The following is a 16,927-nucleotide window of genomic DNA, read 5'->3' as shown; positions in this document are numbered from 1 at the left end:
TTACATACATTACATTACATGGTTGTATTTGTCAGTTATTGCTCACCAGAGCAGGGAATGGTATCGGTCATTCTTCCCCCTCGCCATGCTGGTCTATAGGTCAGGCTTGAACAGGCTTCCTCTGTTCGCCGCATGTTGAGGGCTGGTGCGGGGGGTGGAGGGACTGCCGTTCCTGGCCCATAGTGAGGTGGGTGGTGTGCGAGTGTCACGGTTCATAGATCCAATGTCTCTCTCTCGTCTCGTGCTTTGTTTGTTTACATGTGTGTGAGCGCGTGAGTGGGTGTGTCCGGCTTGTTATCACTGATCAGCGATCCAGCTGCAATCACTCATCATCAGCTGCAGCCCATCTCATCACAGTATATAAACTCACCACTTTCTCATCTCCCCTGTCAGATCGTTGTATGAAGTCCTTGTGTTGTGTCTGATCCTGTTCCCGTTCCTGTTCATCGTCTCCGTCCTGAGTTCCTGTGTTCCGGTCACCGTCTTGTGGATTCGTTTCATGTCAGGATTTTGTCGGCACTTCAGAGCACTTCCCACACAGCAAAAGGACTCCGCAGCGGATCGGCCGCGGAGGTATCGCGGCTTCCGGAACGGACCCGTGAAACGGACCCGTATCGGCGTCCACTTGCGCGCAGTGACGGATCCGCAACGAAGGCGGATCGCGGATCCGCTGTGGCTCCGCGCTGCATCCGCTCCGCATCCGCGATTAAAAACTTGCATCCGCGGCGGGTCCTTTTGGGACCCGAAACGGACTCATAAAAATTCTGGCTCATCTGGCCCGGGTCCGTTTTGGACCCGTTTATCTCATTTTCAAAATCCCTTCTTTTCTTGCTGTAGGATTAACTAAACAATAGGATAAAACCCGAACTATCACTGGGTCTATAGCCTAGGCTATTACAGCAATATAGACCTATATTAAGCTTAAATCTGCATTGCCTTGTATTTTTAACCTAACAATATTGTAAATAGGCTTAACAGAAAAGTTTTAATACAAGACATCAATTTACTGTACACAAATAATCACTACTCAATGGAAATATAAAATTGACTGTAGAAAAGGAACTGTATTGCACTAATTACTAATACGATGCCAACCGTTTCAGAGGGTCGATTACCACATCTTGATGTCCAATGACCACGAGAGTAATGAAGAGCAGGTAGACTTACTATGTTGTACTATTTTACTTTAAGAATGTTGAATAACAAATCAAATACAATGTGTATATGCACAGTCAAAGGATCACATAAATGTAAATAAAAAGTACATATGAAGAGCATAGGCCTACGCAAAATAATAAACAAATAAACAATGAATTATTTCAACAGAGTTGAATTTCAAGGATACAGCTGGTCTGTGATTCGGTAGTGAAAACAATAATTACAAGAGTCCGTGTTAGTCTCTTCAAAATGCAACCTATCGGTGATGTGAAGCTGTCGTCTCAGACCCTTCGATGAATGATGAATCCTCTGCGACAATAAATGCAAGTAGACCTAGGATATATATCACTCGATGTATGACTCTCAAATGTGGTTCTACAATAAACAAATAATGTAATCAGTATCAGAAAACTGTATAGATATGCAATTAACACGGCAGAACTGCTCAGACGTTACAACTCTATAATGGTTGATCACGTATGCCACTATTAACATAATATCTCACACGATCAGTAACCACACACTCATATAACATAAAATATAATGTAATAGCCGTACATCAAGCTAAACAGTGAATAAGTGACACAATAATAATATAATGAATACTCAAAATGTAACTCACAATCTTCAATGACGCACATTCAAGAATCGTCACCATGGAAACTTCAGCACGAAGTTTAATACCATCCGCTGCCAATGAAGACCACAAATATTCTTTCCTGCAGTTCACAAAGTGAAGGCGCTGCAGAAAGTGATTTTAATCGATCTTATTTACTGCCTTTCAGGTAAGATTGCAGGACTTCAACTTTCCCTCAGGATCCAAACCGAAACAATGATCCGCTCTCTCTCGCGCGCGCGCTTAGCTTAAGCCACGCCTCCTCACATTCAAATCAATGACCAACATAACAGCTGCACAGCCCTTATAATAAATGAACACAAACTGAACATGGCCTTTTTTACAGCCGCCCCCAAATTTGGTAGACAAATTTGCCTGTAGTAAAATCTACTACTGTGTATAATCTGAGCCCTGCGGCAAACCGGGTAATCTAATCAATCGGGCAACTGGTCGAGTGTAAGTATGATCTTTCACTTTAACAACAGCAGTTCTAACTCTACCATCAGAGCTAGGAATGATGGATGAAACAGTACCCACTCGCCAGAGCGCTCTCGGTAACTGCTCGTCAGCTATAAGGACTACAGTTCCAACTGTAATGTTCTCTCTCTCTCGATTCCATTTCTGACGTGACTGTAAAGTAGGCAGAAAGTCATGCACGAAATGCTTCCAGAAGTGATCACTGAGAATCTGGCTGTGTCTCCACCTCTTCCGGCTAAGCAGATCAGACTCAGGATAGACCACCTGAGGTAATGAGGAGTCAGGCCGCCCCATCAGCAATGAATTCGGAGTCACAGGATCTGGATCGGCCACATCACTAGAGACATACCCCAAAGGTCTTGAATTTAAGATGCCTTCAACCTCTACTAATACTGTCCTCAAAACCTCTTCAGTGACAATCTGAGCACCCAGTGTGGTCCGTAGGGCTGTTTTCACAGACCTCACTTCTCTTTCCCAGGAGCCCCCAAAGTGAGGAGCACTGGGAGGATTAAAGCGAAACCTGATCTGTTCTTTAGCTAGTTGTTCTCTGAGAGTGGGTTGTATCTGACTGAAAACTTCTTCCAATTCACGACTCCCACCTTTGAAATTGGTTCCCTGGTCAGATAAAAGTTCGTAGGGCTTCCCCCTACGTGAAATAAAGCGTCTGAGGGACAACAAGAATGAATCAGTGTCCATATGATCAAGTAGATCAAGGTGAACCGCTCGAGTGGTGAGACATTTATAGAGAATACCCCACCTTTTCTCTGTACGACGACCCACCTTTATTGTAAAGGGACCAAAACAATCAACCCCAGTGGAATAAAAGGGAGGTTTGAACAATCTAAGGCTGGAAGGTGGAATGTCTGCCATCCTTGGAATTTCTGGTTGAGCCCTCCACTTTTGGCACTCAGGGCAGTAACGCTGATGTTTCTTAACTGCCTCTCTCCCTCGTAAAATCCAGAACTTCCGTCGTAGTTCGCCGAACACCCGTCCAGGACCAGGGTGAAGTAGTTGAGTGTCATAGTGCTTAATGAGGAGTTTCACCACTGGATGAGTCGGAGATAAAACCACAGGATGTAGAACATCTTTGGCCAAGCTGTCACATCTTCTAAGTCTGCCACCCACTCTGATCAGGTTGGAATCTTTGTCATGCTCAGGTGCAAGTCCTATCAGCCGACTGCTGGTTGAGAGTGTCTTTCCTTCCTTGAGCAAGGCAAAATCTTCAGGGAAGTCTTGCATTTGACAATGCCTCAGAAGAGTCAATTCTGCATCATGGAATTCATCTGCATCTGGTGATTCTCTACTGCCAGCCGCCCCATGCAGGGACTGCACTGTGGCTTCTAATAGCTCTTGATAGCTGTTGAATTGATGGTAGTCTGGAAGGTCAGGTGTTGCAGTCTCGTTAATCAATCCACTGAATACAGGTCTCTTAAGCTCCTGACTATCATCAAGGGTTTGACCTTCAGGTGCCTTTGGCCAGTTGCAGCTGGATTGCATCAAGAAGGCTGGACCCTTCCTCCAGCGAGTGTCTTGAGCCAGTTGAGTCAATGCCAAACCTCGTGTGATGTCATCAGCAGGATTAGTTGATGAATCAACGTAGCGCCAGGATTTTGGATCAGACAACTCTTGTATTTCACAGACTCTGACTCCAACAAATACTTTGTACCTGCAAGAATCAGATTGCAGCCACGTGAGGACTGTGGTAGAATCTGACCAATACACAATGTTGTGGATGTCTAAAGTCAGCTCTTTCTTCAATACAGCACCCAGCTGTGCTCCTGTCATTGCAGCACAAAGTTCTAAGCGTGCGATGGAGAGCTGCTTCTTTGGAGCGACTCTGGATCTTGCGGCCAAAAAGGCTACCTCAATATTGTTCTGATCATCCTCGGTACTTAAGTACGCAACAGAGCCATAAGCTCTCTCAGAAGCATCGCAGAATACATGAATACTGCGGCTCTTGACTGCATTCTGTATGCTGGAGCTGTAGCATCTGGGCTGAGAGATCTCTGATAGCTGAGGGAGCTCATTCTCCCATTGTTGCCAAGCAGTCAGTAATTCAGCAGGGAGGCAAGGGTCATCCCAGCCTCGTTTCTTGCCCCAGAGCAATTGCACAATGATCTTAGCCCTTGTAGTGAAAGGAATCAGATACCCAAGGGGATCATATTGCTTTGCGAGTGTGCGGTAAATCTTGCGCATGGTGGTTTCACCTTCCTCTTTCTGGTATGGTTTGTAGCCCAAAGTATCAGATTTGCAGTGCCATATCAGTCCGAGGGTACGCTCTTGAGGATTGGCTGTTTCTTGGTTAATCCAGATCTCACTGCTCATTGATTTTAGCTCAGACGGGAAGTGGTTAATGACCGTAGGAACATTACTGGCCCATTGTCGCAACTCAAATCCACCCTCCATTAGTTGGTGCTGTAATCTGTGTACTAGTTTCTCTGCCTGTTCTTCGTTTGGTACACTTTTTAGACAGTTGTCTACATAAAAACTGTGTTCAACAGTTTGACGCACCTCATCTGTTGGTTCAAGGTAGTTCCCTACTTGCGACTGAAGGGCAAATGTAGCACAACAGGGGCTACAGGTGGTTCCAAAGGGCAAAACTTCCCACTGATAGATTGTTGGAGGCTCAGCAGTATTGCCATTACGCCAAAGAAATCGGAGGAAAGGCTTGTCTTCATCAAGGAGACGGACTTGATGAAACATGCCTCGCACATCGCTACAAACAGCTACAGGGTGCTCCCTGAAGCGAAGGAGAACTCCCAACAAGCTTGCCCCGAGAGTAGGCCCAGGTAAGAGATACTCATTCAGAGACTGGCCTTGGAACTCAAAGGAGCAATTGAATACAATACGGTCCTTACCATTATGATGGACCATATGGTGTGGTATGTACCACGAATGAGGACTCAATTCACACTCCTTGGATGATAGTGGGGAGACGTAGCCTGCCTGCAGCAACTTCTGGATTTCAGCATTATAAGTGGCGGCCCTTTGTGGCTCTCTGGATAACCGTCTCTCCGTGCTACATAGGAGAGCCAGGACAGCTTCCTTTGGCGCATTCAACGGGGGAAGTGACTCTTTCCAGAGTAATGGGGTAGCGTATCGATTGACTCCATCCACACTAACTCTAATGGTCTTTTCTTCCAGAATACGGATGGCTTCTGAATCTTGACGCGAGCGTGTGACCACCTTATCGGATCGATAAGGCAAAACGTCCAGTTTCCACAGCTTTTCAACCTGGTTAAAGAGGTCAGAATCTGGTGTCACACAAGAAACAAAGAGACATTCCTGTGGCTGAAGACGAGGGCGAAGAAACCTTGATGGACCTTGCAATGTCCACCCAAGTCTCGTATGCACAGCTGCTGTTCCACCTTTAGGCCCCAATATCACTGGCTCCACCGGCGTGATCAAATGTGGATAGTCTGAACCGATAAGCACTAATGGTTGTGCTTGATTGATATCATCCAAGGGCAGGTCTCTAAGATAGCGATACTTTTGCTGCAGGTCAGTGATGGGATAAGAATGCTGAACAAGACCTAGGTCCTTGGCTGTAAAGGCTCCATGAATTTGGAATGATCTGTCAGGTTGCGAAGCTGGAGCTATAGAGAAGGACACCGAACTTCCCCGTATGGTGTGAACCTCATGCCTCACAGTACGAAGAGCTAGATCTTCAACTGTACCTTGAAGGCCTAAACGTTGAGCGGCCTCATGCAGCAGAATCGTTCGCTCTGAACCGTCGTCCAGTACAGCGTAGGTCTCTAGCGACTTGTCTCCATTCTGAATCACAACTCGACTCAATTTAAGTAACACCTGCTTTCCGCTTGTAGAACGGTCAAGATACAAGGTCTGAGAAGTGGAACTCACGGGACCTGTGCCCTCTGACTCTCTGATGTTGCCTTTCCCACTTGAATCTGAGCTGGCATTAACATCATGAAGAACCTCAAGATGTTTTCTATCGCATTTCTTGCACTTTGCTTTCAATGTACACTTTGAGGTCTGATGACTTCGGCCGCATCTCCAGCATCTACGGCCCATTTTGATCCAATTCTCAACCTGCTCCTTGTTCAAAAGCTTAAAGTTTGAACACTGATTCATGTAATGCTGTATGGTATCGCAGAACGGGCAATACCTTTTGGGCTTCTCCTGCATCCTATCTGAGGACACTGACCCTGTCTTTGAGTTCTCTACTGACTCTCCCTTATGCTCACCTCCATGCAGAACGGTAGTCAGCTTTCGAGGTGGGAAACCATACTTCTTGTCTTTGCGGGGGGCATGTTTCTCATAATCAGGGTATGAGCTGTACTGGGTTCCCTCCACCTGCACGCGAACCTCATATTCAAGCCAATCTGCCAAGTCAAGCAAGGTAGGAATCGGAGTCTGAAGAGGGTTAACAAATCTCTTAAAGTTGGCTCTTAGGTCATAAGGTAACTTAGCTAAGAGGCGAGATACATGAGAACCGCACTTCAACTCAGTCCAACCTGGGCTACCCAACTGATTCAACATTCCAACTAATGCCCGCACACGAAGAGCGAATCCCTTGAATGCCTTTACATCACCACTCTTAATTGTGGGTCCATCCATTAAACTGGTGATCCGCTGCAATGCCAGCTGATGTGGTTGCCCATACATGTCGGTAAGAGCTCGCATAGTGTCACTAAAGGGAAAACGACTGTGACTGTAAGAATCTGCAACAAGTAAAGCATCTTCCAATTTCAAATGATCCATTAATATTTGAAACTTAAAAGATTCAGAAGCGTCGTCAGGCAGTACGTTGCCTAAAGCGAGCTTAAGTCTGGCGAACTCTCGTGGGTCATCATGAATGAAATTTGGGATTGTTGGTGTAGGCCCACGATATTGCACTGGCAGTGTGTGCAAAGAACGGTTAAGATCTTGATCCAAAATTGGATATGAACGATCAGACGGATATAGCCGTCCGTTGCCAGGATAGTTCTCAGTTTTAAGATCATGTTGAAATGGAGGAATAGAACGGTCAGCTAAGGCAGTTCCTTGCAAAGTGTGCACTTGGTCCCCATAGTATGTATCATGAAGATTTCTAATGGGCCGATACTCTGAATGCGAATGACAAGTATGTGGATCTGCAGGAGCACGACCGAAAACGCGAGGGGGGTAAGATGACGGATGGGGCTGCAACATGTCATCATCATACTGACAATAAGGAGGATTCGACTGACTCTGCTGCGAACCACGGACTTTAGCAGCTCGACCAGGAACATGTTGCGGTGAGTCATTCACCCGATGAGGAGGTTCAGTATACTGAGGTGTTGACTGACCTGAATGTAATTGGCTACCACTCAGTCCACCTACTCTATTTAGACGATTAGTAAGATCTTCAATAAGATCTTGATAACCATCATGACGTGTGTGCAGAGAATCATCCCTAGGAGGCACCAATGGCACATACTCAGATTGACCTGGATTTCGATCATCCTGATGTGAGGCCAACATACTTGTAGCCATCGGTGTAGACGATACCTCATTTCCCGCACTAGGTGATTGCCGTGAGGGTGATGAAACCTGTAGTGGAGCTGACACAGGAGAACTAGCGATTATGTCTGAAATACGTTTCACATCTTGCCGCAACTGCTTACTCTCCTCTCTCATTTCACGAATACATGAGAGAATATCAGCATTCATTACCGTATTGACCTGCTCATCTGCAAATGTGAGTTGCCTCTGAGGATGACTAACCTCATAGTCCTGAAGATACAACGGCTGTCGAGTAATTCTGCGTGGCCTTACCACCTCATCCTCTATCATTCCCCCTCTAAGTCTGGACATCATCGCCGAAACGGTAAAGCATCCGGCTCGAAGGACCATTAAATGTAGAAAAGGAACTGTATTGCACTAATTACTAATACGATGCCAACCGTTTCAGAGGGTCGATTACCACATCTTGATGTCCAATGACCACGAGAGTAATGAAGAGCAGGTAGACTTACTATGTTGTACTATTTTACTTTAAGAATGTTGAATAACAAATCAAATACAATGTGTATATGCACAGTCAAAGGATCACATAAATGTAAATAAAAAGTACATATGAAGAGCATAGGCCTACGCAAAATAATAAACAAATAAACAATGAATTATTTCAACAGAGTTGAATTTCAAGGATACAGCTGGTCTGTGATTCGGTAGTGAAAACAATAATTACAAGAGTCCGTGTTAGTCTCTTCAAAATGCAACCTATCGGTGATGTGAAGCTGTCGTCTCAGACCCTTCGATGAATGATGAATCCTCTGCGACAATAAATGCAAGTAGACCTAGGATATATATCACTCGATGTATGACTCTCAAATGTGGTTCTACAATAAACAAATAATGTAATCAGTATCAGAAAACTGTATAGATATGCAATTAACACGGCAGAACTGCTCAGACGTTACAACTCTATAATGGTTGATCACGTATGCCACTATTAACATAATATCTCACACGATCAGTAACCACACACTCATATAACATAAAATATAATGTAGTAGCCGTACATCAAGCTAAACAGTGAATAAGTGACACAATAATAATATAATGAATACTCAAAATGTAACTCACAATCTTCAATGACGCACATTCAAGAATCGTCACCATGGAAACTTCAGCACGAAGTTTAATACCATCCGCTGCCAATGAAGACCACAAATATTCTTTCCTGCAGTTCACAAAGTGAAGGCGCTGCAGAAAGTGATTTTAATCGATCTTATTTACTGCCTTTCAGGTAAGATTGCAGGACTTCAACTTTCCCTCAGGATCCAAACCGAAACAATGATCCGCTCTCTCGCGCGCGCGCGCTTAGCTTAAGCCACGCCTCCTCACATTCAAATCAATGACCAACATAACAGCTGCACAGCCCTTATAATAAATGAACACAAACTGAACATGGCCTTTTTTACATTGACATTTACATTTATGGAAAGTTATAGGTTATAGCCTATTCTGTTTTCAAGTAGCCTATGTTGGCTAGGCTAATCTACATTAATTTTGTGGTCAAAACCTAATTTAGTGCTTTATATGCCTAGGTCTGTGCAAACATAAAATATTTTATCTATTAAGCTACAACTTCAATGAAATGCTGCACTATAAACAGCTAAAATATCAGAAAATGAATAACTGGTGAACGACAAGAAGTTCAATAAAAACATGGTTTATTACTCCTATTAATCAGTTTGTCTGGATGGAGGCGGGACACGTCTTCTCGTAGCCCGATCTGCCGCCAGGTTGAACCACCTGATTGCATGCTTGGTGACCTCCGCATCTGTAGCTGAGCGGGTCACAGTATTTTTTCTCACAGCACCTGTAATCAAACAGACAGATATGTTTATGTTTATGTAGCGTCCAAAGCCAAGTATGCTTACACAATACAATATATGAGATAGGTATTAAGGAGATTAAATTTAAAAAGAAACATGACTTAAAAAAGTTATAAACAGGGCTGTGGTGGTTAAAATAAGAGGTGGGTAAACTATGAATTCGTGATCAGGGTAAGGTGTGCCGCGCCTTTCGCTATCGGATGTTTAAAAAAGACATCCAAAATGTTCAAACAATATCAGTGGTATTCAATGGTTCCTTGATCAGAGCACATGTTGTATGTGGATAAATCAGCGTGGTATATTTAAAGTGTTACCAAAAAAGGACATCAAACATCAAAAAAGTCTATGGTATAGTAGCCAGTCTAAAAAAGGCTACACGGTCATATTGGCAAGACCGTTGCTGCGAGGCCGCCCTAAAATTTACAAACTATTTACTTTGTATTAAATATTACTTCGAATTATATACTTACTGAAAAGCAAGGTCTTTGTTGCCATTCTACTGAAGGGCTTTTTGTTATGAACACCCTTCCAGTTTATCTGATGGGACACCTCATCTGTGAAGAGCCTGCCCAAGATGTTCCAGGTCACCCTCTTCACATCCTGGCCTCCAATGGTGGCCAAAGAAGAAATCTAAAAGTCAAAGACATATTTTTTCAAATAGACAGCAAGGTAAACATTTCTAAGCTCAAGTTGAATTTAAAGGTGCATTTAAAATGTTTTGTTCCTTTTGAAAGTGTCCAGAGACGTAGAAAAAGATAGAAAACTTCTATGTTTCTACTTTTTCCATTAAAGAAAAAAAACTGGAAAACTTTTTCTTTTCTAAATGATGTTTTATTAACAAAGTTCGGGAGGAGCACGTTCAGATAATTAACACGAGTGGAGAGCACTAAGCAATCAATGGTAAAAGGTGTATATATACATTCAGCAGTCTCACCTCAATCCATTGACAGTTTTGCAGTATCCCTCCACCTCCACGGGTAGTTCACCTTTGCCATAAGCTGGTCTTGTTGCTGTTTAATGGTTTCCAGCAGGCTTAGGATGTGTACCTCAGCTGCTGTTGACAAACATGAAATATAGCTAAAATGCAGTGTATAAAATATATCACGTTTCAGTGTTTATCCTCATTACTCATAATACTGACATTAGTTATTGACATTAGTTAATGACAAAAGTTATTGACAAAGTTTGAAGAAAACATGTAATGGTTGTATTTGTCAGTTATTGCTCACCAGAGCAGGGAATGGTATCGGTCATTCTTCCCCCTTGCCATGTTGGTCTATACGACAGGCTTGGGCAGGCTTCCTCTGTTCGCCGCATGTTGATGGCTGGTGCGGGGGGTGGAGGGAGTTGTGGAGGGACTGCCATTCCTAGCCCATAGTGAGGTGGGTGGTGTGCGAGAGGGGGGATTTTTTTTATTAAATGGTAGTCATCTGTTAACCATGACTGATAATACACATGGGTTATTTTCTATTCACTAATATTTCCGAAATCAGTCCCTACCTTGAGTAACTCTCCGCATGTTAAATGCCGGTGCAGGGAGTTGAGGTGGTGAAGGGTGTTGCTGCCCTGCCCCATGGTCAGGTGCTATGGGAGAAATGCTATGCTTGGCACTCGGCGAGATGGTGGCGCTGAAGGAATGGATACAAGGAGAGGGGAATATCTTTAGCACTAAGAATGGTAACCATAATATTAATATTATGATTTGTTATTTCAATGTTAAGAGATTATTCCTTACTCTGCCAGTGCAATTGGCTTGGGTTTGAGGCTTCAACTGATACACCAGGCAAGTTGGAAGGTTGTGGCATCCTCAGAGTTGCAAAGTCACCATTTTCTGGCTCTTCTTCACTCTCATCAGAGTCCCCAAAACGATGGCTGTTAAGTAACCATTATGGTTATTGCAATCCCAAAATTGCCAAATATACATATAGTACAAGCATCTCTGGTCTATTTTTGAATGCTACAGGAAATAACCTTCCTATTACTGTAGAAACATAACAAAAACAAAACAGAACACAGTTACACTGGCTTCCTGGCTCTTTTCTCTGGCACTCCCCCTCCTGCTCTGCCTCAGACTGCAGCTTAGAGGTGTTGCAGCCGGTCTGATATTGATTCATTAGCCTAATGGCGTCATTGTAGTTGTCTAAAATTGAATATGTTAAAATGAACATGAGTTTCAAATTAGCTGTAGAGCTGCATATAATTTTATTATTATTGATGATGATGATGATGATTATAATAATTATTATTATTGTCATCTTTATTTAACCAGGTTGGTCTCATTGAGAACACAAAATATATCAATTGACAATTGACAATATATTGCACCTCCACTATTGATGTTGGCATAGATCCAAACGCCATCATTGGACACCATGGAAAGAATGCCACAAATGACTTCCTCATTCTCCACAACACCTTTGCTGACTTCAAAATGACTTGTCCAGGGGATTTCTAACAGTCTCTTGAGATACGGGCGGATCTCTGACAGATAAACTGATGGCTGAAAAACAGAGTAGGGAGCCTGACAAGTCAAAGGCTTAAGGTTTACTTTGAATTGCATGTATGTGTAACGATCACCAGTGAGAGTGCCCGGGATTACCACCAGAGGGCACTTCAACTTGGACAGTCACAACACATCCACAGACTCCATTCCCCATAATCCTTTGCCCAGACCATCATCCATTATCACTTTCACCTGTGTCTCATTACTTTAACCCTATAATAGCCTGGTTTTCACATTCAGTCCCTGTGAAGTCTTGTTTAGTGTTTGTACTGCACTTCTGAGTGTGTTTGTGTCCTTCATTCTGGATGGTTTTGGAAGTACACTTGGTATTTTGTGGGATATTGGATGTAATGTAAGCATATTTACCTTTTTCCCAAAAAACCCTGCATTTACGCTATCCTCCTCATTGTCAATGTTTGCCGGTCCCCATGTAGTGGAAGCTCATTGGCCGCTATAAATATCACGTCACCTGCCATGCTTTTCATGTTCTTAGCGATTCGAGCTCTGATGCTAAAACCGCCTGCAGGCGAGTCGTTCTTTCAACTGATTGATTGACATGGCTGGCTGAGGAACTAAAACCGCTGTATGTTGCTCAGAGATGCTCAACGGTTCTGTTGAAGCTTTGCCTGGAACTATTTTCATCTGCAGAACAGACCAAGCAGCGGAACAGTATCACACTATATTAACTTTTTTATTTTAACTGTTATATAAAATCAGTTTCACGTGCTGATATTTGGGAAAAACAATACGCTTGTTTGTGTGATATTGCTTAACTATATCATATAGAAATGTAAGAAAAAGGCATTTTTGCTCCATGTATTGAATTTCAAGGTCATTCTAACTGCATTCAACTAGCAGTATTTAGTTTGTTTTTTTGCAAAGTGAGTGACAGCTCACACATTATTAAATGAACAGTTGCGATATTATCGTAGACGATACACATCGTCAACCATTAACATATTTACTGACATATTTCTTGAGACTAATTGATATAAATATTATAATTAAACTTTATTGGAGTACTTCTTTATTGCACAATGCACATTTCTTATTATTAAGCCTAAAATGTGTTTTAACCTCACTACTATTATGGATAGTATGATATTTGTATACTATCAGTTTTTAAATGCAAGATATTTAAAGTGTACTTAAAGTATACTTGCAATAGTTCAATTTTAGCAGACTTTAAGTATACCAATTTAGTAAATGTATTTGTGGAATACTTAGTCAGTCTTTGTGATGCTTAGTGAGTCAGTCCTAGAGCTCCTCCTGTCCTATTTTAGGGGAAAATCGGGTCCATCGGAGATGTCCGTTAGATTTCTTAGGCGGGCCGAAAGAACCCCACAGACACAGTGTAATCACCATGGGAAAATCAGTTTTGCCAGATGAGAAGTTTATCTATGTATCATCTTTTTACTCTTAATTAATTTTATAACTGTATCATATATTAGGGTGACCAAACGTCCCGTTTTCCCAGGACATGTTTTCACGTCCTGTCCTGGCTGTTTTTTATAAAGTGATGAAAATGTCCTGGTTTTCATTATTTTTCGTTGGGCCATTAAATAGACCGCCACTAGGGCAATCTACACCTGCGGTGCTGCATGTGACGTAATCCCTGAGAGGCTGCCGTGTGGCCGGATCTCTTTACACTCACAACGAGCGAGCAGACAGCCGTCCGAGCACTTCTGCCTGCAACATGCCGAAGCGCAAGTGCACATTTACCAATGAGTTACAGAAGAAATTCCCCACTTACTCTCCCGGTCGGGACAAGTGGGAGGCTGTGTGCACCGTGTGCAAACCTGGCACATATGTTTCGGTGTCCAATGGGGGTGCCACAGATCTCAAAGCTCGGGAAATCTGAGGATGCTGTGAATGCACCAGAGGGTGCACTGTCATTTCATACAGTGAAACACCACAACAGCTACAGGTCCATGGATTGCACTAGTGCATTGCTAAAAAAGGTATTCCCAGATTCTGACATGGCCAAATAGTTTAATAGTGCCCACACTAAGACCGAAGCCATTGTGAATGGTGTTTTAGCGCCCCACTCTGTTGAAGTCACACGTGAAGCACTGGAAGAAATCCAGTATTGTGGTATTTGTACACAGACGGGAGTAACCACGGAGCAGTGAAAATATTCCCGATCATAATCCAGTACTTTGATTGGAAGAAGGGTGGTGTGCAAACAAAATTAATTGAGGTGAAAGACACACCTAATGAGAAAGCAGAAACCATTGCAAATTATCTCACTGAAACGCTGGCAAAAAACAATTTGTCTGAAAAATGCATTGCATTTACTGGAGACAATTGCAACACACATTTTGGTGGAATCCGACATGATGAAGGGGGAAACAACGTGTTTGCAAATTTGAAGAGGTTGCTGCAGAACAAGACTCTGATTGGTGTGGGTTGCCCAGCACACATATTGAATAATTGTGTTCATCATGGGTCAGTCACAATAGAGGTTGACCTTGAGAATAGCATGTTTAAAATCTACCAGTACTTCCACATTTACACTGTGCGGACTGAGAACCTGAAGGAGTACTGTGATTTTGTTGACATTGAGTACAGGAGGATGCTTTCTCACAGCAAGACAAGGTGGCTGCCATTGTTCCCAGGCATCGAGAGGATGCTACAGATGTTTCCAGCTTTAAAGGCATCCTTTCTGTCACAGCAAAAGCCACCCATAGTGATCAAGAAGTTTTCTGAAAACGACTTCAGTGAGATCTACCTGTGGCACATGCACTCACTCATGTCTGTGTTCCACACCTACATTCAACAAATGGAAAAGGAGAACAACTCCATCATGGAGGTGAAGAAAATATTGAACAGCATCCACAACATTCTTCTTGAATGTCTCAAGTCTCGTTTATTTATATAGCCCTTTCTACTACAACGTAGACCAAAGGACTGTACATCTAAAAACAAGAAAAAACATACAAAGAACAAAATAAGCAATGACAGAGTCAAGAATTAAAAGAAGCAGAATACAAATACGTTTTCACACGAATTTTAAAAACATCAACTGACGGTGCAGATCTAATATCAGGGGGAAGAGCATTCCACAGTCTAGGGCCAATGACTGAAAAAGCTCGATCCCCTTTAGTTTTAAGACGAGTTCTTGGAACAAAGAGCAGTAAACAATTAAAGGACCTTTGAGATCTACCAGAGTTCATAAGCACCAAATCCTTGATATATTCCGGGGCCAACTCGTGAACAGCTTTATAAACATATAGCAAAACCTTATACTGTATCCGATATTTCACAGGGAGCCAATGAAGCCTTTTCAAAACAGGTGTAATATGCTCCCTTTTCTTAATACCAGTAAGGAGCCTCGCTGCAGCGTTTTGAACCAGCTGCAATCTTGAAATAAGAGATTGACTAATTCCTACATATAGAGCATTACAGTAATCCAAGCGTGTGGAGATGAATGCGTGAATCACTGTTTCCAGATCAGGAACAGACAAAAAAGATTTCATTTTCGCAATAGTCCTTAACTGATAAAAACAATTCTTTACCACATTTTTAACCTGATGGTCAAATATAAGAGCAGAGTCAAAAATTACACCTAAATTTCTTATCTTAGGCTGAACATATGTTTCCCATATTCCTAGAAAATCGGTTAAACCACTGTCATCCTTCTTCATCCCAAACACCATGACTTCAGACTTGCTGGCATTTAACTGCAAGCAGTTTTGCTGTAGCCAACTTGTCACCTCCTTTAAACAAGCAACCAGGGATAAATTAGGCCTTGATCCTCCAGCTCCAATCGGTAAGTAAATCTGAATGTCATCGGCATATAGGTGATAAAATATACCATATTTCTTGAAAATTTGGCCTAGAGGCAGCAAAAACAGAGAAAAGAGAATAGGTCCCAGAATTGAACCCTGAGGTACTCCACAATCCAGAGAAACTGACCCGGAGGAAAAATCCCCAACCCTGACAGAAATTGAACGCCCCCTTAAATATGAGGAAAACCATTTTAAAACCGTCCCTCTCAGCCCTACAACGTGTTCCAAACGATTAATAAGAATATCGTGATCAATTAAATCAAAAGCTGCACTAAGATCCAACATGATTAGAGCCCCAGTATTGCCCGAGTCTGCAATAAGTAATAGATCATTTGAGACTCGCAGTAAAGCTGATTCAGTACTGTGTCCTGCCCGAAAACCAGACTGAAAGACATCTAACACCTCATTTCTCGCCAAAAAAGAACTTAACTGAGATAAAACTACCTTTTCCAAAATTTTAGAGATACAAGGCAGCTTTGAAATGGGCCGATAATTATTAAAATCCAACGGGTCAAGAGTAGGCTTTTTAAGAAGGGGCTGAATAACCGCCTGCTTAAAACTTAAAGGAAAAGTGCCTGTATAAAGACTGCAATTAACAATAGCAGTAATACAAGGCCCAGTGTAATCGAATGTCGCAGCCAACAAATCAAAAGGCAAAACATCCCAACTAGCAGCTGGGCGTTTTAACTTACCGATAATAAGACTAATATCCTTAATTGAAACCAAATCAAATTTATCAAACGTGCTGACATTTTTTAAAATGTCTCCTGTCAAACCATTCCAGTCATGAAAACCAGATCTAATTGTGTTAACTTTGTCTAAGAAGACATTTAAAAACTTCTCACAACACTCAGTAGATGGTAGTATTGAGACAGTATTTGAGTTTAAAAACCTATTAATAGATTGAAACAAAATCTTAGGTGATTTTGAATGCTGTGATATCATTTTGGAAAAGAATGCTGATTTAGCATCCTTTACAGCCTTCTGATATCCCATACGTAAATCACGTAAAATCTGTTGCGAGATCATAAGTTTATCCTTTTTCCAAACCCGTTCT

The 16,927-nt window shown here is 42.4% G+C and overlaps 1 long non-coding RNA gene across 2 annotated transcripts; it reads right to left on the bottom strand.

Annotated features, from left to right (window-relative positions):
• Positions 1-9,443: 9,443 nt before the first annotated feature.
• LOC307167733 lies at positions 9,444-11,157 on the bottom strand. Of its 2 annotated transcripts, none has more exons than XR_013822853.1 (3): positions 11,077-11,157; positions 10,806-10,943; positions 9,444-9,560 (listed from the first exon to the last, which is right to left on the bottom strand). It is a non-coding gene; the product is annotated as an uncharacterized lncRNA (long non-coding RNA). The 2 variants fall into 2 exon arrangements; XR_013822854.1 differs by lacking the exon at positions 9,444-9,560 and adding an exon at positions 10,587-10,630.
• Between the last annotated feature and the right edge of the window lie 5,770 nt (positions 11,158-16,927).

The sequence above is a fragment of the Squalius cephalus genome (genome assembly GCF_949319135.1).
Source record: "Squalius cephalus genome assembly, chromosome: 11".
Taxonomy (NCBI): Eukaryota; Metazoa; Chordata; class Actinopteri; order Cypriniformes; family Leuciscidae; genus Squalius; species Squalius cephalus.
This window is presented reverse-complemented; position numbering and strand designations above follow the sequence as displayed.